Here is a 26,986-nt window from a genome sequence, read left to right on the forward strand (position 1 = left end):
GACAAAAGATCTTGTCATGTATAGACATTTCCTGTGCCAATGCCTCCCCTGTCCATCCATAACTTGGAAGTCTTGCCACCTCTCTCTCCCAGCTTGCCTGAATTGTTATTTTAACTGGGTGATCACACCTTTGATCCATCAAATTGACCCAATAGCTAGCCTGAAGCTGCTTTCTTCGCAAATTTCTCCTGTTTCTACCTGCAAGGAACACACTGGAGAAGCACAGCTCCTGTACATATTCTCAGTGCCTTAGCTTGGATTATATCTAATTATATCTAATCCAGCTAAAACTGACTTGGCTGCAGATCCATAAACCAAACACCCATATTCAATTCTTGCTCTAATTAAATATATATAAATTTGCTTCAAAGAAGCTATATCTGCTCCCCATTCTGTTTCAGGAAGACATCTGATTAAATACATTACCCTTTTACATTTGTCTACTACGTTTGATACATGATCCCTACATGTAAGTCTTGTGTCAAATAACACACCAAGAAATTTAAAACTTTTAACCCTTTCCAAATTCCTACAGCTCCAGTTTTATACTTTCATCTATTTTTGAATATTTTCTGTTACTAAACATTTTATGTCTTTTATGTAACCTGCAATATTTATAATGAGGCCATGAAGAAGTATTCGTAGATTCATCCCGGGACGGCCCATCTGAAACACTCAATCAATGTTGTGGCAAAAAAGCCAAAGTGAGACAACAAACAGTAAGTTTAGAAACTGACATGATGGAACTCTTCTTAAATAGGCCATTATTTTGTTGTGAGTATTTTCGGTGGTTACATTACTGTTGTTTTGCAGTTTTTGCAGAGGTCAACAGAGACAAACAGAGAGAGACAGCTGTGAAGGACAGAAAGGGTGGAGCTCAATGTTAGATGAGGAAGATGTTGTTGATGTGGATTCACACAGGAGCTATTGAGGACTGGAGTCGACTGGGACATGTCATCTAATGTGGTATTTAATGCCTTTGTTTGAAATCTTTAACTCAAAGTATTTTTAAATGTTTTCTGTTGAAATTGTTGTTTTCCAACTGTTTTATGTTTTAGATATTATTTACTATTTTTTCTCTAATAAAGACAAACAATCAATTATTGGTTAAACTAAGTATTTTTTCTATCTGCCCACCTGGCCTGCAACCAATCAAATCACTCACCTGTAAGGATTTTGGGAGGAATATATTTTAGACAAAACCAATCAAATCATTCACCTCAAGGGTTTTGGGAGGTACACAGACTCTGGGATTTCACTCTCTGGAAAGGACTCAAGGATTTCACACTCTAGAACAGACTCTGGGATTTCACTCTCTGGAACAGACTCATTCATTTCATCAACAACGAAATCAGAATCATTCATCCAGAGGGCATAATTAATATATTCAACTAAGGATACACTGCATTTACATGGAGATAGGACTTGATATAATTCGTCATCCAGTCCCATCCAAAAACAGGCATTAAGCATGTGATAGCTCCAACTTACCAAATGGGAGAATTTCACAAACTCCTCTAGATATAGTTCCAGAGATCAACCACTCTGACGACGGGTGAAGAGTAAATGATCCTCAGCCCATCTCTTTGTTTCAGCCAAATCCATAGTCTTAATGGTTTGGTGTACTGTCAGGGTGCTGTGTGGAACACTCACGAGGATGAAGGAGTAACAATCCAAAAGTCTTTTATTAAACTCAAAAACTGAGACAACAAAACCAGAACTGAACAGGAAAACTAAATCAAACAGAATACAAACATTATTCAACCAAACTCAGAATATGACAAAAGGCCTATTTATTTTATAACCAAAAACGAACCTTCCCACAAAAATTTGAACCTGAAAAGAACCCCCAAATTCGATGACGCCCCTGCAAAGAACCCCCTTCTTAATTTAAAGGCAGCTATATATATTTTTCATATATAAAGACCCATTTGCATTCTGCATTTGCTGAAGTAAATTATTTTTATATTGTACTCAACCAGTATATATTTTTTAAATATTATCTGGGAAATATTTAGTTTTTGAGTTGACAGTGTATCTTTTTTTCATGCCCACTATTAGAGTATATTAGATGTATAAACTTTAAGAATAATAATAATAATTATTATTTAACTTTGCAACCCTCTGCATGTTTTTTATGGATGCTCATTCAATTAGACATGTTGTTTCTTCCTATCAGAGTTGAAGTTTTGGGTTATGCGATTGTTAAGTCTGACGTCACGCGTGACGTTTAGCCTTTTCCGGGTCCAAGCGCTCCTCTCGTCCAGAAATAACAATGGTGGAACCTGTACATTTATTTACGATCACGTAAACCTTCTTAGTGAGGCACCCTTGGCGGTCAAAAAGGGTTTAAATTCCTTTAACACCAACAGAATGGTTAGTGTAGCTCATCACTCAGGTGACATAATTAAGGGTAGAGTCCAGGCATCAATGAAAAAGAAGATTTACGAGGTTGAAGTGAGTTAGCTCGGGACACGGGACACAGCACTGCGGCATTGTAAAAACACTCAATAATAACCAAAACACTCGCGAAAGCGGTAGGTAGGTAGAGAGGACCTGGACTTTGGACCCGGAAAGAGTATTATCGGAGAGTGGTTACGTCACGACTTAACAACCGAATATCGAGTTCAGAGTCCTCAGACGGGGTTGAAGGTCACAGCTGTGGACAGGTGCCGCCTGCAGATTAAGTGACCATTAAGCAAGTGAAGTGAAGTGCAGATCGTGAGAAGGAGGTACTTTCAAGCTCTTAAAAACTCTAAGTTAGTGTCAGGGTGCAAAAAAACCCCAGCTGCATTGACAATGACATTAACCCCCTGAATTCTACTTCCTCTTTGGAGAATCTTTAAGCCATCTTCTTCATTTTTGAGCAATTTAACCTCACACTAAGTGGCTTTGTAAACAACTTTCCTCAATTAACAGTACTTAAGTGCTGCCTGAAGAGAAGCCATTTCCTTTCACAGTCATTAGGACATTATCCAGGTTTCATAATCGCACAGTGCAAGAAGAATTAGCTTTCAGTGGAAAAACTGTGAATTAATTTCTTTCTGAAGCATCAAGCTGATTCAAACCCATGCAGTGGATCTCACCCACAAAAAAAAGTATATCTTTGCAAGGTAATATTTTATTAATATTTATTTAAGTAGACTTTTTTTCATGAAGTCTTGAATGATTATTGTTGGTAAAAAAAAAAGTCCTAAACTTCCATTTAAATAATCAATTTTTTTCCGTTAAAATTATTTCCTTCAAAATTCTTCTGAAAATTAGGACCCTAAAAAAAAAAAAAAAAAAACCCCGCGTCCATGATGCGTCTGATTTGTTTGTTTGTTTTATCTCTTGGATGTATCAGTAGTCAGACTGCACAGAGAATGTAAAATTACCCCTTTTTTCATTGAGTTCATTGATCATCACAAATCAGTGTTGTTTTCCATATTTTATGCAGATCAATCTGCTGTCCTTCATCCATGCTGTTTTTTTGTTTTTTTTGCAGGAGTCTGTTGTTTTTCCTGCCTGGTGCATTAGCCTTGCACATCTCTAAGTGTTGCTGAGGCTGCATTTACTTCTCCTCTCCTCAATGTTTGACATTGCTTGTATGTTGTTCAGAGTTAATTACCCAAGTCATAGGGAATGCTTCCATTTTTGCTCTTCCTCTGCACCTTAACGCATGGCTCAAGCTGTTACGTGCTTGATTGGATTGGTGGCTCTTGGAGCAAGATACAGAGGCTTTTGTTATGGTATCACAAGGGGGTCTGGGTTAATCTGCCCAGGCCGGTGTGGCACTATTGCATTTGCTGGTCTTTCTATTGTATTTTTCATTTTGGTCAGTGCTGCTCTTGGGCAGACTGTTTAATGGTGAACATAAAATGTGGTTTAGACATGCCACTTCTGTTATGGAGTGCCCTTCAAAAAGGGAATATTCTTGTGTTGTAATTTAAGGATGCATTTAAAAGGCTGACAAGGCTTTGGTCAAGCTTAGCGCTTAGACTTTCTTTCTTCAGGGTATATTCTTACCATAGGTGGCGAGAATTTGCTCTCCACTGACTGCACTGATCAAATGCACGATGGGAAATGACCATAGGTTGTGGAAACGACTTGCTGATGACACAGCTTAATGCTTATTGGTTTAAACATCCGGTATGTATTGTTCTCTTTTAATGGAGCGGCTATTCGGTGACCAACAGTGTCAATCCTTTGTCAATCCTATTTTCTACCTCGGTAGCTCAACATCTGGAGCGTCTAGAGGTAGTCCTGAGTCGGTTATAAAGTGAAGGACTCAAGGTTAAGTTAAGCAAGTGTGCGTTTTTCTAAAGAGAAGTGAAGTATCTGGGTCACGTAAAATCGGCTGAAGGGGTATCAACCGATCCTGCAAAGATTGAGGTCGTAGCTGATTGGCGACGTCCGTCCAATGTGGTGGAGTTGCGTTCGTTTCTTGGTTTTGCCAGCTATTACTGCCGCTTTGTGGAGGGGTTTGCCAAATTGGCTGGCCCCCTGCATAAGGTAGTGGCAGCGTGTGCTAGTTCGGGACCTAGAAAGCGAGCTTCTCTGGGGTTTATGGGGGATTGGACAGAGCAGTGTCAGGTGAGCTTTGAGGGATTGAAGAACAGGCTTGTTACCCTATTGTGTATGCCAGCCGTGGTCTTAGGCCCACTGACCGCAACATGACCAACTATAGTTCCATGCAATTGGAGTTTGTGGCACTCAAGTGGGCCATTACCAAGAAATTTAGGGAGTACTTGCTGGGTCAGAAGTGCATTGTCTATACAGACAACAATCCTGTTAGCCACCTGACATCTGCTAAACTGGGAGCTACTGAACAATGTTGGGCTGCCCAGTTGGCCTCCTTCGAGGTCCGGTATCGTTCCAGAAGAAGCAACCGGAATGCTAATGCTCTCTCTAGACAGCACAAGTTTTGTCAGGAGACATGGGAGAGTTTCTTGCCAGGGACCGTTATTCCAGCAGTGGTGAGGCAGGCAGCGGAGGCAGAACCGGTGGTACAGGTCAATCAAGCAGTGGTTACAGCGTTGCCCAGTTTCTTAGTTGAAGATCTGAGTTCGTTACAGGAGACGGATCCTGATATTCTGAGGGTTTTGGTGATTTGGGAGCAGGGGTCTTTTCCCAGCTTTGCAGAGCGCCAAAAGCTTTCCAAGTCTGTCTTGACTTTGCTTCGGCAATGGGACTGTCTCTTGAAAAAGGATGGGCTACTTTATCGCTGTGTGTCACGCCCTGATGGCGGTGAGGAGGTGCTACAGTTGATTTTACCTGTGGCTTTAAAACGTGACGTATTGACTCAGTTGCATCAACACTATGGACACCAGGGTGTTGGATGCACTATGGAACTAATTCGTCAGTGGTGTTATTGGCCAGGGATGTCAACAGAAGTGGCGCAGTGGTGTTGGGAATGGGAGCGATGTCAGCTGGCTAAAGACACCTGACCACTTGCCCGGGGCTTTATGGGTCATGACCTGGCTTCTAAGCCAAATGAGATCTTGGCTATTGATTTTACGATGCTTGAGCCTTCTTGTTCTGGACATGAGAATGTTTTAGTGTTAACAGATGTGTTCAATAAAAATACACTGGCTGTCCCGACTAGAGACCAGCGGGCTGAGACAGTAGTACAAGCTTTGGTCACAGAGTGTTTTTTCAGGTTCGGGGTCCCAGGTCGTATCCATTCAGACGAGGGCCGGAATTTTGAGTCAGCCCTTATGAAACAACTCTGTGGGTTTTATGGGATTGAAAGATCTCGTACTACGCTCTATCACCCGGCTGGTAACGGCCAGTGTGAATGGTTCAATCGAACCCTTCATAACCTCCTGCGCATTCTGCCGGTTTCTAGGAAAAGGGATTGGGCATCTTGCCTCCCGCAGATCTTGTTCTGCTATAACACCACTCCTCACCAGGCCACAGGTGAGTCTCCGTATTTCCTGATGTTTGGCCAGGAACCTAGACTCCCTGTTGATTTCCAATAGGGAAGGGTACAGGAACCTGGTGAGGGTGGGGTCTTTGAGTGGATTGTAGAGCATCGAGCAAGGTTGCATGTGGCATTTGAGGGAGCAAGGGAGTGCTTGAAGGCGGCTGCTGAGCTCTGTAAGAAACAGCGCGACCAACACGTCCGTGATGCACCACTGAGGGAGGGTCAACTGGTTTATCTCCGGGATCATAGCATGAGAGGTCGTCAAATTCAGGACCTGTGGAGCTCCGGAGCATCAAGTTGTGCAGGCACCAAAAGATGGAGGGCCTGTGTATACAGTTGCACCCGCTGATGATCTGGGAAGGATTAAGCACGTTCATCGTTCTCTGATGAAGACTCGAATAGAGCAGGACTCCCCAATTGTTGTCCGTCCTGATAGCCCCCCAGTTAGCCAGTTGTCCTCACTGGGGGACTCGGAGGGATTGGACCTTTGGGTGGTTGTTGCATAGGCTTCTCCGGCCGTGTCAGGTCAACCTAGGGGAGTATGTTCTGTTGTGTCAGAACTACCGGCACCTCTCATGGTTCCAGAAGCACCAGTGCCACCCCGTCTGGAAGTGACAGGGCCCTTTGTAGTGTCCCTGCCTTCTGTGGACGACTTGGTGCATGATGTTGATTTGAATCCTACTGGTACGTCCATCTTTCTTCCCTCAGACCGGTCTAGGGATAGTGCTGGGGCTGTGCGAAGAACGAGATGAGCCACAGCGGGGCAACATTCTAATGTCCACCATCTTCCACGAGCAGTGGAGAATGTAAGGGATGCGGTATCTGTTTTAGGGTCCATATCTAGCATTAGTTCTGGGTTGTTTAGGCCTTGGTACTGATGTCCGGTGATTTGTAACTTATCATCGGGGCGACGACACAAAAGTAGGGGGAAGAATGTAGTGAGGCCGTGTGACATTCTCAACACGTCACTATCATTTAATGCGTGGCCAATGAGCTATCGCCCATTGGAGTATGTAAACTTGTTGTTCATGCCTCTTGGAGTGCGTCATGGTCGAAGGCCCACCCCTTTTGCGTTGTTGCTATGGACTACGGAGGTACGTGTTTTTAGCATTGTAGTCTAGCTGTTCGAGCTTAGTGTTGTCCAGTGACATTTGGCGATTTTGTATTTGTTTAGTTTGACATTGGGTTACTGAGAGTCTGTGTGCGTGTGGGGTGCTGCTTACTCCCAGGTAAGTTTAATATTGTGTTTTGGGGCATTGTGGGAAGTTTGGTTTGACCTAACTTAAGTTATAGCCATTTGTTTCAGTACGGTGTGCCTTCAGGGCTTCCATCGGTGTGGCATCGCAGTTTAACGTAGCCCTGGTCGGAACACCAGCTGTTGATGTCAACAAGGCTGTTAAATGATTTTCTTTGGTATATGTCGTCGAAGTATGGCTTCATCATATCCTCGGGTAGGTAGACTGTTAGATTAATACTTCATTGCATTATCGGGTGGGTAACGTTAACTGTTAGATAACCTTGTTAAATTGAAGTCGTGACTCTTTGTTTGCTGTTTTTAAGGTCCTTTTTGGACGTTAAGGCGGGCTGAGTGAGAGCAGTTGCATTAAACCGCTCTCTCCCACCCCTTGCTCTTTAAAGGGATACTCCACTTTAAAATGAAAATTCTGTCATCATATACTCACCCTCATGTTGTTTCAAACCTGTATGAATTTCTTTCTTCTGCTGAACAGAAAGGAAGATATTTAGAAGAATGTCAGTAACCAGACAGTTTCTGGTCTCATTGACTTCCATAGTATATTTTTTTCCTACTATGGAGACCAGATTCCTACTGATGAGACCAGAAACTGTCTGGTTACTGACATTCTTCTAAATATCTTCCTTTCTGTTCAGCAGAAGAAAGAAATTCATAGAGGTTTGAAACAACATGAGGGTGAGTATATGATGACAGAATTTTCATTTTAAAGTGGAGTATCCCTTTAAAACACGCTGCTGCTTTTGGCGCCTAGTTACGTCTGAGTTAAACATGCCTACGTGGGCTTGAAGGTTGTCGTGGAAATTCTTTCTAGACTTTAAACAATAATTGGAAGACAGCTGGAAATTTCAAAAGTTAAAAAGATCTTTATTTCTTGCAAGAAAGGTCGTTCACACATCAGTCAGAGTCTGATGTGAGAAGCGCGCTGACTTCTCCTTTTTGCCCAGCTTAGGCTATGTTCACACTTAGCGTCTTTTTTCAAACTGCCAGCGTCTGTTCTACATTATAACCCTATGGAGTAAACCGTTTTTTCAAAAAAGTCCTGAGCGCTTTTTTAGACGCCACCGCCGGCGTCTTTTTCTGCAGCTCAGAGCGTCTTTTTAAGTTGAAAAAAGTTCAACTTTTCTGAAAAGAACACCCTACGTCAAGCGCCTTTTTGACAGCTGACCAATGACAAGCGAGTAGCGAGACCTGTCGTTTCCATAACAACAAGAACAACTGTCTGTCGTGCACCCACAAACGTCTTTGTGAACCGACATTCTCCTCCCCGGTAACTTCAAAAGCCAACGCAAGAGCCAACTTTCTCTTTCTCGACATTGTTTGCATCACACAGCACTAGGCTACTGTTGCAGCTCTTGTTATAGCAGCCCGGTCTCACCCCAAAACGTCATATACTTACGCGTCTTGACCATGCGTCAACATACGACGAAAAGGGTACCCCTTTAACGTCAATATGAGACGCAGACAGAAGCGCACCAGCAGCGCCTCTTAGCGGTACCCTAACGCATACCTAAACCTACCCATAACCCGAATCGTCACATATGGACGTTATGGGGGTACCCTTTTCGTCGTATGTTGACGCATGGTCAAGACGCGTCAGTATATGCGCCAGCCACAAAAGACGCGCTCGGCTGCTATTTGTAACCGAACGCTGCCAGCGTTTTTTTTTTGCAAAAAAAACGCCGTTGTCAACTTTTTCTTGTCAAAAAAGACGCTAAGTGTGAACATAGCCTTATACTGTATACAGAAAACCTATCACACTTATTCTAACACCCCTTTGTGCGCACACACTTACACACATATGTCATTAAAAACAAGTGAGTATATATTTTCCAATGCAACACCTTTGCTCTTAGTGCAAGCGAGCTTATCTGTATTTAGAAAGAACAAACTGTCCTTTCTGCAAATGTCATTTTGACCTCGTTCTTCAGCAGTAAGGAAGAAGATGATATGCAACTTGCAGTTTCTTTAACACCATGTATGGTTTTAAGCTGGCTAGAGTAAATATTTCCACACCATGTATGGTATTATGCTGGCTGGAATAAAAATTTCTATTACATTCCACCCCTTTTTCATATCTTGAGAACAAAATAAAACATTAATACATTTTTAAAGGAAAGAAATAAACACTCTAAAAAAATGAACAGAAATACATCTTAAAAGAAATAAATAAAACACTCATTCATTTGAAAATCATCCATCATCATAGTTGCCTGGTATCTAATACCACCTAATATCTCTAATCATACCATGTTCCATCTTTTACTTTAGATCAAGTTTCATTATCCTTTGCTAAATTTCAAATCACATTGATCTATTAGGCCTTTAACAGACTGATACTGCTGATTAACCATTTTTCTTAACCTTATTTTGCTAGCTTTTAATTCAAGTAGGCGATTGTTTTACTTAGTCAGATCTATTTAAGGATCTGTGTAATAAAATCTAACCAAAAAATAATATAATCTTTTCATTTTTATCTTTGTTAAATATATATTATTTAGTTTCAAACAACCCAGCTGTTGCCAAAAGAATAGCTTTAGCTGCTGATGTGCCATTTAATCATTAATTACCTATCCTAAAATCCTATTTTTCCAGAATTAACTGATGGACATAACATGTCCTGCCTCTATTTGTTGGCAATGCGGATTAGTTTATAATGGATCCATTGATCCAGATCATTAAATCTGTAACTTCATTTTGAATTAAGAAAGCTTTTTAGAATTTTGCTTTATGAACAAATATTCTATTTCACTGAAATTTCTTGACTGTCTAGATTCATTTTAGTTTAAATTGAACATGTTTGGGTTACATTGTTCTTGGTCTTTACCCAATTATCTATTCGGACCTAGTCCGGCAAAGTAACTTATCCTCTCTTATTAGAGAACAATTTTTTTTTTTAGCATCTATGATATCTGAATTAGGGTTCTAAACCCCTCAAGATTCTTCAAAAATAGTCCCTAGATTATTTATTATCTTTACAGTAATGTACCTATTTAGAGTCCCTATACTCTACAGAATTAAGAGATTTTCCTCTTTCCAATTTACATATACCTGAAATATTTTCAAATTCATCAGCAATTGTTCAAATCATGAGATCTAAATACTCAGTCCTACAGTATAGTTTGATTGAACCAAATAAAACATCAATAAAAATCACACAAAATTAATTATTCTGCTAAGCTTAAACCATTAGTTGGTCCACATCTTCCTCCAGATGTGTCGATCATCTCGTTGCCCCATGGATATTCCATCTTCACCAGGGTGATTCTTTGCGAACCGTTGCAATGGGCTTTCCCTCGCTGGCAAGGGAGGAACGTTACTAGCACGTCCTTGGTCCCTCACTTGACGCTGTGCGTTGCCGTTGGTGTTGGCGTTAGTGTGTGGGGTTGTTGAGGGCTGGTTGGTGTAGTTTAAGTCGAGATGCTTGGACGGAGGTGTCACAGCACCCCAGATGGGACCTTGTTTGTGGAGTGAACCACAAGAACAACCTGTTAATGGAGACCTTAAGTATTTTTGTTAGTGACAACATGTATGTCGCCAGACTCATCTGCTTGTCTGGCCGGTCGTCCTTTTTTGATGAGACCTGTGAAATTTCATGTTAAACAGTAACAAGACAATATTTTATACATTTGGAACAGAATCAGTTCTGTTCGATGAGATCCATCATGACATCCTGTAAAAAGTCAAAAGTTAAATATGGGGTGGACAGGGCAAGCTTGCTTGCTCTCTGCCATCCCAAAGTTATACGCTGAGCAGGTGTGGCATTGTTTATTTCTGCCACAACAATAACCCAGCTCAGGGGCTCGTTCTTCGTACGTTGCTTATTACATCCGAGATCAAATGACACATCCAAGATGATATCATCGTGCTAATCATGATCTGACTAACTCGGTTCTTCAAACACACTTGCCGGATATGATTAGTATAGCTGGATTGAGTTATCTGAGATAATTGCGCGTTCATGCGCTGGTTGAAAAGGGGATATGTATCAATAGTAGAAACATTGATCAGCAACGCTGCTATTGGCTGCTCAGCGTGGCCAAAGAGCGCGCTCAGTTTTTCTCCTCAGCAGAGCAAGATAGTCGAAGTTTATTCGGAATTTTAATGTTTAATCAAAACGCCAGGGAACACCTCAAAGTCTGCAAAAGCCAGGAGAGAGGGCTGGCAAAAAGTAGCAGACAATTTAAATCCGTAAGAAGTGGCCATGTTAGATGTTTTTTTATCACTTAATAGCCTATATTTTTGTATTTTAATAGTTGCATAATTACTTTATTCATTGTATTGTCAGAGTCACCACACTAGAACATGGAAACAAATAAAAGTGAAGTACAAAAATATTCTACATAATGGAAATTTTGTGTTATATTATAGTCTCTTTTATAAAAGGCACTGTTAAATAAATGGTTGTCTGTTTATAAAAGCAATCAAGAAAAAGATCTTAGTAGCCTACACTGTAAAATATTTTTTTCTGCATTAAATTAAGGCTGTATAGTCATTTCAACTGTTAAATCTTGAGTAATGATGAATTGCTTTGACTTGTGAAAGTGAAAACTGATAAACTTATGTTATTGATCACATTTTTCCCGAGTGTAGTTCATTGTAATGACATTGTGTTTTCCTCTTTTGTGCACTTTTACATAATACACTTTTACATAATACACTTGTATCTGTTCCCAAGAAAGTGGTGGCTGAAATATGTGCAGTAAGTGGACATTTTCTAACTTTCCAAAGGAAAGAATTTATAAGACTTTGTAATGTCCATTTGTTTCCATTGCACTGGACAGTGAATAAACCCTCTCAGATAACTGTCATATGGAGGAACTAGCCTACCTGCAAGTGCATAGCTTTATTTAATTTATACTTGTATGCTTTATGGCTGCAATATAAGTTGCAGGATTCCACATCTACAGAAAGGCCTACAGAAGAGTCTGCACAGACAGAGGAGACATAGGCCTACAGGTGGGCAGTGTATAGCCAACTTTTCCTTTTTATTTGTTGCATGAGGCATGTGTCTAATATCTCTTGTTGCAGGCACTTGACCACTGGCTTTTCTTTACAAAGAACAATTGAAATAAAACTCAAGGAACTAAGCATATTTGTCTTTTATTAAACATTTAATGTGTTTTTTTTTTGGCAATGTTGTGTAATATGGCACATGCGACAATGTCACAGGCCCTGTCAGGTGTGCAACCCTCAGACTTTTCAGACACTGAAATCTTCCCTTTAGTTAACCATGGTTCATTTCATTGTGTGCCCTTGTCCTGGCTAGAGCTGCACTGTAACTGGTTTGGGTCAGGGAATGGGGTCATAAAACACCTGTCTGCAGGCAGGAACATGTCATAATCACCTATGAAAAAATGCAGTTCTGTTAGGATCAGCATAAGTGTATGTAATACAGTGAGCTTGATATATAATTGTGGAACTTTCCTTACCACTTTCAAATAATGTGCATAAATGGGAATCTCTGAAAATTCTTAAGTCATGCACAGATCCTGGCCATTTTGCTTTCACATTTGTGATATGGAAGATTTTAGTCAACTGCCTTTTTTATTTGATATAATATTACTAATCTGGAATAAGAATCACAGTAGTAACTGGGCTGCACATTTACATTGTGAACCCCCTTTCTGTTCACATAATCCCCTTCATTGAGGCCTTGATGGCAGTCTATGGTCTAGCAGATGGTACCAATCACGTTAGTGAAGCCTGAGTGACATACTGTAATCGGCATGGTCATGATTTTATGATCTTCATAAAAAATTATGATAGCCTAAAAAAAAAAAAAAACTGCTTTAAAAAAACTGCTTTACAACATTGGGTCTTAAAAACCTAAAACTGTTTTTTTAAACCTAAAAGCGCCAGGTAAACTCCGAATGACACGACAGACAGCACTTTCCATCAAGTTCTCCGCATCTCCAATAGTGTAAAGGAAAGAGCCACTCGCAAATAATCTTAGGGCAATGCAAACAGTTTGTGCTGTAGTTAAAGCCCGACTCTGACTAGTCGAAAATAAATGTGCATTTCCAACAAATTAATAATGTAAACGACAATCTCACGAGTCACGAGAAAAAATATAAATCTCAGAAAGTGCACTATCGCGCTGCGCTGGACTTCCCGTATCAGCTCCGCTTATGAGCCGCAGTCTAATCCTGTTTACATCAAATAAGCCTGCTCCCGAGCAGGTTCAAGCTTGCGCACCTGTTGCTATGACAGCAAGTCTAGGATGAGCGTTGAAGAACCAAACAATCCAAGATCATGCCAAATCGCCAACAATCAAATCCAGCTAACTGAGTTAGCAACGTACGAAGAACGGGCCCCAGGATAGTTAGCCAAAATCAAAATTGAATCTAGAAAATTACCTTTAAATGAAATGGAGTGACCAATATTTTTGCTTTTCTAGTCATAATTTCTCTTTAGACGCCTTGTGGCCTAGATTGTATTTTTCTTTTCTATAGAATTCTGCATAGTCAATCTGCTACATAACTCTCACTGCCATATCCAGCCTCAGTTTTAACTGAATGTTAACTTCCGCTATTGAACTTCCTGCAGAAGGGCTGTTACTGACTGGTACCTATTGAAAGCAGAAAGCCGTCTCCCAGGGATAACGGGATACAAATTCTAGACGCCTTCATATAAAAAGTATAATATTTAAACACGTGCAATTCATATAGTACTATTTATTCATCACTTCAACAGTTCTGATTCCCTTAATATTTTTTTTTTTCTTAGTGACTGTTTGTAAAACCCTGCGCTCTCAGATTGCCACACATTTTTGTCAGTGGTTGGCCACCAATCTTTTAGTGAGTCACATTGTTTCACAAAAAGCCCCAATTCTCTCCACTCTGCAGTCAGTGGTTTAGCTAAAGAGATGTGAGGGTCGGCCCCCTCCACATCATACAGTGATGCTTGGCTATCAGTCAATTCAACCTTCACAGCACACCATTTATCTGACCAAACTAACTCTGAGGTTTTCAGTTCCTCAATCTCTAGTTCAGACCATTTTTCAGCAAAAATTTCATCTGGCTCACTGCTAACATGACATGTGCAATGCAAATCACTTTCTTCCATGAAATCATGGTCAGGAGGCATCCTATTTGTGGCTTTGTTTTGCAGACCACACTGAGGAGTGCTCCATTCAAAAACATATAATGTTTCAGTTGGCATTCGCACCATACTCATATCAGCAGTGAGGCCACTGTCATCACAATACAAATTCAGCTTTAGTTTACACATCAAATCTCTTCCCAGAAGATTACAAGGACAAGTAGTAGTCACAAGAAAAGCATGAGAAAATGAGCGATCACCAATCTGACAAGACAAATCTGCTGTATATGGTTCCTTTACCAGATGCCCTGTGGCACTTCTGGAGGTTGCCCATTTTCCAGATAATACAGTTAAATCAGGCAATTGTTCATGTTTAATTACGGAGTTTGTCACTCCACTGTCAATTAGAAACTTTACTTTTCTTCCCTCAATACTAATATCAATCATTGGTAATTTTGCAAATGCTTTATACATTCGTTCAGTATCAGCAAGCTAATTTTCTTCATTGCAAGAAACAGCAAGCAAATTTTCTTCATTGCAAGGAGCAGAAAAAGAGATAAGATTATACATATTTACCACCTGGGAGTCAGACCCTTCACCGTCGCTCCCCTCCCCTCCTTCTTTCAATCTCCTTGTGGCTCTGGTGGCTGTTGGAATCCTCTCTTCTTTGGAGGATCCGGACAGTCATTTCTCCAGTGTCCTTTTTGCCCACAATTATAACAAGCTTCAGGGACCATTGCGGGTCAGTCATCCATTCCACGTCCTCTTCCTCCTCTGCTCGTCCTCTTCTGCCACCTCTTCCTCCTCCTCCTGAGTAATTTTCCATCATCAACCCTCCCATCTTCAGCAGAGCCAGTTGAGTGTCTTTGGCAGTCTTTTTCTGTTTGTTCTTGGCTTGGTCTCTCAGCAGCTATTGTTGATGTGTTGCGTGTCGCCGGATTTCTTCCAGCCGCGCTTGGTGGTACCCCACACAAGACGGTTTGACCTTTTTCCCTATTTCAGGGTCCAGACCGTCCAGAAAAACAGTTTTCAGATATTCTTCATACGTACTTATCTTTGATTGTCTGGCCTGTGCTTCTCTTTGGGTTGGTGAACATTTACGAATTTTGGAGAATGAGGAGTGTAGCCTGGAGGAGCAGAGGGCAGGGTAGTCGAACCTAGCAAGCTTCGATGTTCAGGGTGTCTTGGTGGTTTTGCTTGCAGACCCCTTCCTTCTTCCTTGTCCTCCTCAGGATCTTGACCTCCCATCGCTCCTGGTTGTCTTTGTGGTTCCACGTTGAGAGCCACTGCTGGTGGTTGGTAGGGGGAGTAGGGAGCCGGACAGCGGTCGTCCTCAGCCAGGCGGGTTTTCATGCATCTCATTTCCTCGGAAGAATTAGAAACAGTTTAGTAGAGTTTTTCTAGCTTCCTCTCTCTTTGTATTTCTACTATCTGTACTTTCTAATGGTGCTAATGCTGCATTTATCTGTCTTCTTTGTCAAGACATTGCCTCATTTAACCATAAATCTATAATTCAACCATCAAAGTCATAATTATCTTTTTCCTTTCTTTTTGGACTCGTTTTTTGTCCAATTTTCCTTTGTCTTTTGCCAACCCGATCTCACGGGAAAACGTACAAATTTTACAAAGTGGCTAATTCGTACGAATTCATACGACCTCACTCGTACGAATTAGTACGATTTTTGCAAAATCGTACATATTTTACGAATTGGCCAATTCGTATGAATTCATACGAATGACCTACCCCTGACCCCGCCCCTAAACCTACCCATCACGTGGGTTTAGACAAATCGTACAAATTCATACGAGTGAGGTCGTACGAATTCGTACGATTTAGCCATCTTTTTATCATTCGTACGAATTCGTACGAATTGGTCGTGAGATAGCGTTGCTTTTGCAGATGGCTTACACTCAGACATTAAACACACATTAAATCTGTACAATTTAATTAACTGTGGTATCCTATGATGCCACCACGTTCCATTTTTCTTGGTCATGGAACAATAATTCCCTTTTGAGAAATCCACTGTCTCCAACTCTTTATTATTAACATTACCCATTTTTGCACTAATTACCTTTTTCAGATAACTTTCTGAAAATATCAATTCTTTCCCCAGCGTGGCCACCACGCACCTGCCTATATTCGTCAATATAGGACTTTCAAAATGCCTGCATCCGTCGATGTAGGTCTTTCCCAAACAAGAGCCTCTGTAATGTTTGAAAATTAGCCTACTATCAGGCTTATTTCAAACAAGCACCCGTCTGGTGTTTGAGAAATTACTATCAGGCTTATTCTCAAACTCTGGCCCTTTTGGGATATATTTTATTAGTGCAAAAATGTTTCTCACCGTGCTTTTGCAGCTTGGTTTCTTTTACTCAGGATCGCGTCCACCTAGGCCTGCCGTGGTGTCCACAATTCTCCCGTCCCTTGCATTTTTAGCGTTGGGGTATCGGAGCCAGAGACTTCTTGTCTTCGGGATGATTAGTCAATTGCTTCGTCCACGGAGGTCATCAGCTTTGCGATCCCATCCTCGTCGCCATTTGTCGTGGAAATTCTTTCTAGACTTTAAACAATAATTGGAAGACAGCTGGAAATTTCAAAAGTTAAAAAGATCTTTATTTCTTGCAAGAAAGGCCGTTCACACATCAGTCAGAGTCTGATATGAGAAGCGCGCTGACTTCTCCTTTTTGCCCAGCTTATATACAGAAAACCTATCACACTTATTCTAACACCCCTTTGTGCGCACACACTTACACACATATGTCATTAAAAACAATTGAGTATATATTTTCCAATGCAACACCTTTGCTCTTAGTGCAAGCGAGCTTATCTGTATTTAGAAAGAACAAACTGTCCTTTCTGCAAATGTCATTTTTACCTCGTTCTTCAGCAGTAAGGAAGATGATATGCAACTTGCAGTTTCTTTAACACCATGTATGGTTTTAAGCTGGCTAGAGTAAATATTTCCACACCATGTATGGTATTATGCTGGCTGGAATAAAAAATTCTATTACAAGGTTTATTTAGTTTTGCTGAGCTGAGGGCTTCCTGGAGCAGGCTGGTTGTCTGCTGCATTACTGGTTTTGTTTCACCAAGGGTGTCCTTATGGCGGTGTCATTATTGCCGTGTCACTACTTTTGTCATCTGCAGTGAATTTGGTGGGTGTGATTCGGATTGGCGTGCTTTCTATTGTAGACCTGCTGCTGTCACACTAGCCTGCTCCCTATAGGAGGCCTCAGCCCCTGTAAAGATTTTTTGTGAATTCTTTAGTTTATTTTTTTGGTTCTGTTTTATTCGACCGTGACACTTGTTAATTGTTGGTTTTAAATAATTGTTGGCCAACTTCTTTTAGCTTTAATAAAAATACTTTTGTACGGAAGCCCATGCCTCTTGCCTTTCTAGGTGGAATGTACTTGTGTGCTTTATTGGGTTGTTTTCCCCCGTTAATCTGGGGTGTCGTAGTCACTAAAATTGAGCCACTTCCTACATAAGATTACATACATTTTTTGTTATCTTTTTGAATTATGCTTCGGTAAAGAACGTTTAAGACTTCTTAATAGCAGCATTTTCTTACATTCTCAAATTTCTTTAGTGCTCTCAAGAGAAATACCTTGGCATTTTAATCAAGTTTTAGATTGGTGTTTAGGAAAAGTAACATGTCAACATTTTTAGCTTTTAGCCAACTCCATCTCTGAATAATTGTCTCTCCTACCTTAGAAAACAGCTTGTCTTCTGGAACAGAGGTTGCAACAGTTCCAAGGTATCTTTTTGCCACTTTGCTGAGCAATGGAAATGTACTCTCTTTTTTTATGTTGTTGTTGTTTTTTCCCCACCAAAGCAAAGGGTCCTCACTTCTTTGGATCCCCTTTTCTTCCATGTATCTGCAATTCAGTGTATGCATCTTTGTTTGTAGTGCAATTCCCTTGAAGAGCCATTATACGTGTGTCAAACTCCTGCTTTAATCCTCAATTGAATGTTGAACAGCGTGCACCGTTTCTTTGTGTTTGCAGTGGTAACGCTTGCGGCATTGACAAGCCTTCTTCCATAGGGGTGGTTGATTCCGAGGGTTTACTGGTTGTTGCCTATCTGCCCAGGGCACTCACTTCATATCACTGATAAACCATGATTTAATGGCTTCCATATTTCCAGTGTCATAAAAGACAATGTTTTAGAACCTAATTTCCAAAAATGTTGCTGGCTGCAAGAGTATAGGTTTGCTCAATGGTTTTATTTGGCCGTATACAACTGTGCTGATATTGCCTTAAAAAAAAAAGATTGGTTTCTTTTCATGTCATAAGTTCAATCAGGAACATGGTAAAATGGCTTGACTCTTATAGAGTAACAATTTCCCTTCCTTTTACATTTTCTTTCTGCCATTATTTTTTTTATCAGGTTTATTCCATTCTTGTCTGTTTCTGAACTGCAGTTATTTTCACGAAATGAAGCACCTTGTATATCAGGAAAAACATCTTGTGCACCTCCTTGAGTCCCTCAAGTGCTGCCTGTTCTCACACACTGGCAGCAGATGTAGTACAGCACGTATGTGCAGCGGTGTGTGAACAGGCTCAAGTACCCAGCAGCAGAGAGCCTGCTTAAGCGGAGGGTGGAGAAAAAGAAGCAGCTCAGTTGGCATGAAGCTGTGACACCAAGACGAGTTTCCAGTTTAATGAATGAGGTAATGAAAGGTTGTTTGCACTTGTTTTATTACATATAGCAAGCATAAGCAGAATTGTTAAACCTGACCATCACTTGCAGTATTTGCATTTTTGATAAGCCTCACCAGCCAGAACACCATTATAATCCAAAGGCAGCCACAAGCAAGAATTTCACAGGGCTTGTGATAAAAAGAAGAGGTGTGTATGTGTGTCTGTGAGATTAAAGGAGCAGAGTCACCTTGGATTTGCCAAATAAGACATAGCATTCATATAATCCTAACTCAATCGTAAACCAAACCATGAACTGGGGCTGATATGGACCAAAAACACTCAGTTTCAGTCAATCTGATGTTAATCTTGAGTACCTATAGAGTAGTATTGCATCCTTCATATCTCCAAAAAGTCTTTAGTTTTATTATATTTATAAAAGAAAGATAGGCTGTACCGAGTCTTTCCTGAAAAAACTGAGCGGCTGGAGGCGTGCCGTTTGGGCGGAGCTAAAGCTGTGCTTACACGCCGATAGCTAACAACACACAGACATTTGAAGCAGTTTTACTCACCGCCTGCGGTTCCAACGCACGACCGTGAACCTTTATCGTTGGGACTGCTCCATCCTTAAGCATTAGATGATCTGCAAATCCGGCGTCGAACTGGGCTTTGTTTATAAAACAATCATCGTCGAAATGCAGGGAACAAACAAGAACACTTGCACAACTCCGTTGATGCTCTGGAAAAACAAACTCCATCCACTGGTCCCTTAACGCTGGGTTCTTTGGGAATCTGTGCAGGGTTGTCTTGCCCTGGCAACCAAAAACCCACTTCTTTGGTGACATTGACTTCCCTAAAGCCGAGCACAGCGCTTTGATGGGCGTACTGCTTTCGCTCTCTCGCTCTGGTCTACGGGTGCGCGCGCGCCCTTCCGGGAGAAGTGCCCTTAGGACCCATATAAGGAAATTCCGCCCCATCTGACGTCACACAGGCCCATACTCGAAAAAAACTTTCCGAAACTTGTGACAAACCGGAAGGAGTATTTTTGGCACAGAAATACTCCTTCAAACGTACAATTTCATTTTTGAAACTTTGTCCATGTTTAGCATGGGAATCCAACTCTTTAACAGTGTAAAAAACTCAGTATGCATGAAATAGCATTTCACCCCCCCCTTTAAGTTGAATGGCAATATAATGGCAAATCAATACTTTCAACTAAGTAATCTTTCACAGCAGGTTTGCAGCAGCAACACAAATTTTAATGCATTTTCCGCACTGCTGTTGTAAATGGTGGAATTTTTGTGTACTTCCACTTTTGGATCCAACCTGTTTATGGATCCAACCTGCCTTTCCTTACAGATTAAATGGTTTTGCTGCTCATGTGATCTGTTAAATCTGAATAATCTCCAAATAATTTAACTAGGGCTGCAACTAATGATTATTTGGGTCATAGAAGAATCTGTTGATTATTTAACCCATTAACAAGATAAATAGCCTTTTTTTTTTGTATTTATTTAAAACAAATTATTCCACATCCTGAGTAGTATTGTCCTCCAAACACCATGTGCAAATTGAAGGTTTTGAAAACAAGTATCGATGTTGGCTAGGATGTACATTATGTGCAAAAATATGTCAAAAATATAAACGTTACATTCTAAAACAACAATTGCTTTTCGAAGCAGAAATTAAAAATGAAAATAAATAAAAACAAAAGTACAGACCCTATTTGAATAGTTACTGTTCTTATAAAAATACACTTACTTATGCCACATGTAGAATTTTAAACCTACACACAATGTCTAGCAACAAATAGTTTAGTCAAATGTATACAACATGTTTGTTTTAGTCAGAACAATTGCACTCCTATTTAGTTAAACACTGTTTGACGCACATACAGGCATTGATGCTCCTTAAGTGAAGTTTGTGAAATGGAGACTAGGTTGCTGTCATTGTGAGCCTTTATGTAAAATGTTAATACTTGCACAGGTATCAGGTTTCAGTTGCATAAACATAGCCATTATGTTAAAAGCTAGTATGACCAACTAGCAGTTAGTTAGGGGTAACCAGTTTAGCTATTCTGTATCAAATTAGACCAATATGTTTTTATGTAAGTGACTTTAAAAAGTTATGAACATTCTTCAAGAAAAAAAAATTGTCTTTGTCTTAGTCAATTTATGCAAACAACCACAGAGGTCAAGCCGCATTAAAGGGTTAGTTCACCCAAAAATGAAAATTCTGTCAGTAATTACTCACCCTCATGTTGTTCCAACCGCGTAAGACCTTCGTTCATCTTCGGAACACAAATTAAGATATTTTTGATGAAATCTGAGAGCTGATCACTTCTCCATAGGCTGCTAGGTGACCGAAACTTGCTGGCCCAGAAAAGTTATTAAAGAGATCGTTAATATAGTCCAAGTGACTACAGTGGCTCAATCTTAAGTATATCAAGCGACGAGAATACTTTTTGTGCGCAAAAACAAACAAAAACAACGACTTTATTCCACAATTAATGTCCTTCTCTCTGGGCCTCTAGTTGGTTCACGTAGTGTTTTTGCGCTGCGCGTCTGTGTTATACGTCATCACGCATCACACACATGACCAGCGTCGGCCAATAGTGAGCCTACGTGGTGACGTATAACACAGACGCGCTGCGCTAAAACACTACGTGAACCAACTAGAGGCCCAGAGAGAAGGAAATGAATTGTGGAATAAAGTCGTTATTTTTGTTTGTTTTTGCGCACAAAAAGTATTCTCGTCGCTTGATATACTTAAGATTGAGCCACTGTAGTCACTATAATACAGTTTCAATTCAATTCATTTGAGTTTGTTCCCGTTCGACCAGCAGACGGAGAAGAACTTCAAACAAGTTGAACGTCTTTGATGTGTCAGAACACGAGGACATGATTCCATCAAAGATTTCTACAACCTGTGAAGATACAACTCTGTGGAAACCCAACTCAGACTACGTAGAAAGCACTCCCTCTGGTCGACCAGAGTATGTTGATTTACTCTTATTAGCTGATAATTCAGATTATGTTCAAAATGGAAAAATTTCTACCATAGCTCTCCTCTCTGAGAAAGCCTCAAACTGAAATCTACATTGATCTATTGATGTTTTCAGACTGTGGAAAAACAGTCATGTGTTTTAAATCTCATCTGAAATGTTGGGGGTAACACTATACAAGTAACACTTAATGAGTAAACCAAAAATATCACTGCAGATTAAGTATTTTCAAGAACAACAGTCACAGTATTAATATGAATCGTTGCTGAAATATAGCTTGTGATGCATGATGTCCAATTCTAGACTAGAGCACCTTGGAATTTCTGACTGGCCATCGGCCATCTTGTTTTGGAGAAGAAAAATAATCCACATACAACGGCTTGCCACTTGGTGGCAGTGTATAGGATGATGCACTAGAGTCCACTGTAGTGGTTGATGTACAAGTTGATATAGGTGTGATAACCCGAATGCTATCTCATCTCTTCCTTTTTTCATAAAATCTGTTTGGTTGATAGTATCAAGGCCAACAAGAATGTTGATCCAGGAACATTTCATTCTTGGCAAAATGAGTCAGCAACATAGATCTCCATGCCTATCTCTATGACAGTGTAATGTCCTGTTCACACCAAGAATGATAACTTTAACAATAAATATATTAGAGCTCACTCCAACGGACAATAACTTTCTGGTTATTATATGTGCACATTGCAGTTATGTTGTCTGCTGCGGCTGCCTTAAATGCTCAAGCTCTTTAAAGTCTGATGGATTCTGCAAGTGATTCCAATGACATTCTTCTTCTTTGTTGTCATTGTTATAGCGGTGGTGTGGACTTCCCTATTCTCATATAGTTAAATAGCTAAGACTTCATAGTTATCATTATTGTTATTCTGTCATGACATCTCTCGGAAGATTGGTATGGTAATAGAGATTGGCATGGCATTTGGCAATGTTAATGTACTTGGTCTTGGTGGAATAGATCTGCTACGCTGCTGCTGCTGCTGCTGCTGATGCAGAGCAAGTACTGAGTCGTGCTACTGCCAATACATTCACAGACATTGCTGTGAGCATGTAAGACATGCTACTGCAGCTGCACATGTAACATACATGAATTAACCCCCAGATCAGATCTATGCAGGTGGAGCTGGGGAAGGGGGAGGGTTCTGAAAGTGCGCTGCAGACTGTTAACAGCAAACAATGGCAAGTATTTGAATGTTTGAGCAGCAAGCTCAGTGGCCACTGATGCAACAGCAACCAATCCACTGTGCTATGTAGATACTGACATGATTGCTGCCAATAAGTTAAAGACCTTTCAGCCAACACCATCTAGAGTGTCAGGCCAGAACTAGGTAATTATCCTTAGTGTGACTGGGCCTCAAATCTAAAATCTAATCTAAAACTAAAATATGGTGTTGTAGCGAACCACTACAAATTAAGTCAAAAGGAACAAATATTTAATTAATAATCATATTAAATGACACACACACACACACAAAATCTACACAATTTCATTATAGTCATTAGAATTTGTATGAACGGAAACTAAAAATGGTAACAAAAAGAGAAAAAGAGGTGTGGTTTTGGGTGACAGAACGAAAAGAAAAGAGGAAGATGAAGTAGAGAAGTGGAAGGAGAGTCTGGTCGGGAAGTTGAATCCGTGTCTGGAAAAGTCTGAGGGAAAACGAGGCCGTTGTTGCAGCGTGTCGTGACGTGCTCTGTGTTGGATTATTGTTCATGTTGACAAAGTCTGAACGTCTGCATTGTGGAATACTGGCGTATGGACGCGCATGCGATGATTGAGTGACTGATCGAGCTGGAACCTGGACGTCGCGGATGAAAACCAACGCCTAAAGGGTAAACTTGAGAAACTGCAGAATCGCAAGTTTTACCCTGTGAGTGTTAAGGCTGATTTATACTTCTGTGTCAGACCTACGCTGGAGCCTCTACGCTGTAGGCAACGCGTTGGTTTTCATTTATACTTCTGCGTCGTTGTCAGCGTTGACGCGCAATTACACTTGCAGAGGGAGCATGTGAAACCCGAGGGAGCGGTCCCAGCAGACCAATCACAGCGCTTGCGTCCGCGTAGAGTTGACGTGTTGTTACATTTTTGGAGAGGTGCACGTCAGGGTACGCCGAAGGGTACGCGCGCTACACACAGCCTACGATGTAGCTACGTATAAATATACGCAGAAGTATAAATTGGGCTTTAGTCCCTTCTGTGACACTTTCCCGACGTATGGTAAAAGAAAGGTAAAAGGAGAATTAAGTCTTCCCCGCGCTCTCAAAAGTTCCTAACTCTAAATACTTCTCTCTCTTCCTGCAAAACATCAAACACTCTTTCATCAGAAACGATTATTGTCCCCTCTATCTGTTACTAAAAATATTATTTGATTTAATTTCGTTTTTATTATAAATTTACTTATATTTTGAACTGGTTTGGGATTATTTTTGTTGTAGTTTTCTTTGGTCTAATTTTGAATTTTCTCAGTCTGTGCGCAACCGCGCCAGTATTTTAGTTGTAACGAACTGATTTATTTATTTGCTAATTTCTGAGAGCTTACTGCTGGACACTGAGTGATTTAAATATTTTTTTTGTTGGTGAAAAATTATATGAATGGACTTAATGAAATCAGCAAGTCTCTTGTTGTGGTTTTCTGTGTTTTCCGTAATCGGAGAATAAAATTGTTTGTCAGTTTATTTAAACTGTCTGGCATCCAACTTGAACATTTAAAAGTTGAGTAACTCACCGTTACAGAATGGCGCCCAACGTGGGGCCGAACATGAACAATAGATGAACTTTAACTGAACTATAAACTTAAACGGACAATGAGACAGGACTATGGGGTGTTGAAATACTGAAACCAACTTGGGATATGGATATTAAGAAATGGCCTGTCTTTCACACTTGAATCTGAAATTAACATTGAACATTTAATGTTTGTTTGTTTTCTCTGAAATTGAATCTCATGCTTGAAGCTGAATGGAAATGTTGCTGGCATTCATTTAAGATTATTGTTCGTAGAGCTGTATATGTTTTGATCATTGTGGTAATTGTGAAAATTGGTACTCTACAATTGTTATTTACTGTACCATGTCTACTCATTCAAATCACCATTCTTTTCCATCTCCTTTGATGTCCCCTCCAGACATGTCCCTCTTCTTAGCGCTAGGGATCATCATCTAAACATACATGCCCCCATTCCCAGAGACCCCCCTTCCTTCCTTTTACAATCGGCAGATATGGACATTGCAACCCCTGTCATCGAACCCTCGCGTTCTGGCTGGTCCTCCCCGGTGGTACTGGTGCCTAAAAAAGATGGTGGACAAAGATTTTGTGTGGATTAAAGGAAACTCAATTCACTTACAGAAAGTGATGCTTATCCGCTGCTGTCCATCACGGAAATTCTGGAGTCCCTCTCTGGTTCAACCATTACACTATCGACTTAAATAGTGGATACTGGCAAGTGGAGATGGCACCTGAGAGTAAGTTTATGACTGCCTTCATAACTCCCTCAGGCCTCTACCATTTTAATGTGATGCCTTTTGGGCTTAAAAATGCACCAGACACATTCCAGAGGTTAATGGAGTTGGTCCTGGGAGACTTACGTGGTCAGTGTTGCCTGCTGTACTTAGATGATATAATCATTTATTCTTCCTCTGTGACACAGCATTTTTTGGATCTTCAGATGGTATTTGACAAACTCCAACAAGCAGGACTAACCATCAACTTGAAGAAAAGCACATTCTGTCTGGAAGAGATAAAAAAAAATTTGGGACACATTGTCAATACCAACGGTATTGCAGCAGATCCAGAGAAGGTACGCTCCATTCAGCAGTATCCTGTACCGAAGAATCTCAAGGAGGTTCAAAGATTTTTAGGAATGTCTGGATGGTACCACAGGTTCGTTCCTGGCTTCTCAAAAATTGCTGAACCGTTGAATAACTTGAAAAAAAAAGGACAGTCTTTTATCTGGTCTCGTGAGTGTCAGCAGGCGTTTGAGCAATTCAAATCATATCTGACTTCTTCCCCAGTTTTAGGACACCCCAAACCAGATCTTCCATTCACCGTGTATACAGACGCAAGTGAAACTGGTCTTGGAGCAGTACTTGCACAAAAAACAGGAGCAGACTCTGAGCAAGTTATAGCATATGCCAGTAGGACATTGACCAAGGCTGAAGTAAACTATTCCGCAACCGAAAAGGAGGGCCTTGCGGTAGTATGGGCCTTAGAGAAATGGCAGTACTATCTAGAACCAAAAATATTCACAATAGTCACCGATCATTCTGCCCTGCAGTGGGTTATGACTTCTAATAAATCCACAAGTCGTCTACTGAGGTGGGCTTTAAGATTGCAGAAATTTGATTTCATTGTAGAGTTCAGAAGAGGCAAGCTCAATGTTTTTCCAGATTCTCTCTCTCGAATACCTTTGACAGTTAGGTGCAATTTGTTCTCTACAAAGAAAAAAGGAGGGGATCTCCCTTTTACTGCTGATATTGTGTGGGCAGAACAACACCAAGACCCTGAGATTGAAAAAGTGTTCTGTGTTTTGGCAGAAGGAGATCCTGTCATGTTAGTAAAATATGCAGTGCTGGAAGACAAAGTGTACAGGAAAACACAAAATTCTGATCACCAAACTCACTTCCGGATTTATATTCCTTCTTCGCTAAAATCGCTTATGTTACAGGTTTATCACGAGAACCCCCTATGTGGACATCTGGGCATCTTCAAGACCTACAAAAGGCTTCATGATGTTGCATTCTGGCCTAAGATGTGGTCTGAAGTAAAAGACTTTGTTAAATGCTGTGAGAAGTGCCAAGTCCTGAAAAGTGACAACAAAAAACCTTCAGGGAAAATACAACAGACTATTGTGAACAGACCAAATGAGCTACTGGGAGTAGACCTTATGGGCCCGTTCCCACGCAGTTCACAACAACATGAATACATAATGGTTGTGGTAGACTACTATACATGGTGGGTTGAGATTTTCCCCATTAGAACCGCAACAGCTTCCACCATTACCTGTATCCTCAGAACAGAAGTTCTCACAAGATGGGGATGCCAAAACTTACTACAGCATATCATCCCCAAACCAACATGACTGAGCATGTTAATCGTACCTTGAAGTGTATGATTGCA

At 40.6% G+C, this 26,986-nt stretch overlaps 1 long non-coding RNA gene across 1 annotated transcript; it reads right to left on the reverse strand.

The window, feature by feature from the left end:
* Positions 1 to 8,006: 8,006 nt before the first annotated feature.
* LOC309485859 lies at positions 8,007 to 15,788 on the reverse strand. The gene is made up of 2 exons (XR_014201270.1): positions 13,359 to 15,788; positions 8,007 to 12,507 (listed from the first exon to the last, which is right to left on the reverse strand). It is a non-coding gene; the product is annotated as an uncharacterized lncRNA (long non-coding RNA).
* Positions 15,789 to 26,986: the final 11,198 nt, after the last annotated feature.

Source organism: Leuciscus leuciscus (genome assembly GCF_965113295.1).
Source record: "Leuciscus leuciscus genome assembly, chromosome: 21".
NCBI lineage: Eukaryota > Metazoa > Chordata > Actinopteri > Cypriniformes > Leuciscidae > Leuciscus > Leuciscus leuciscus.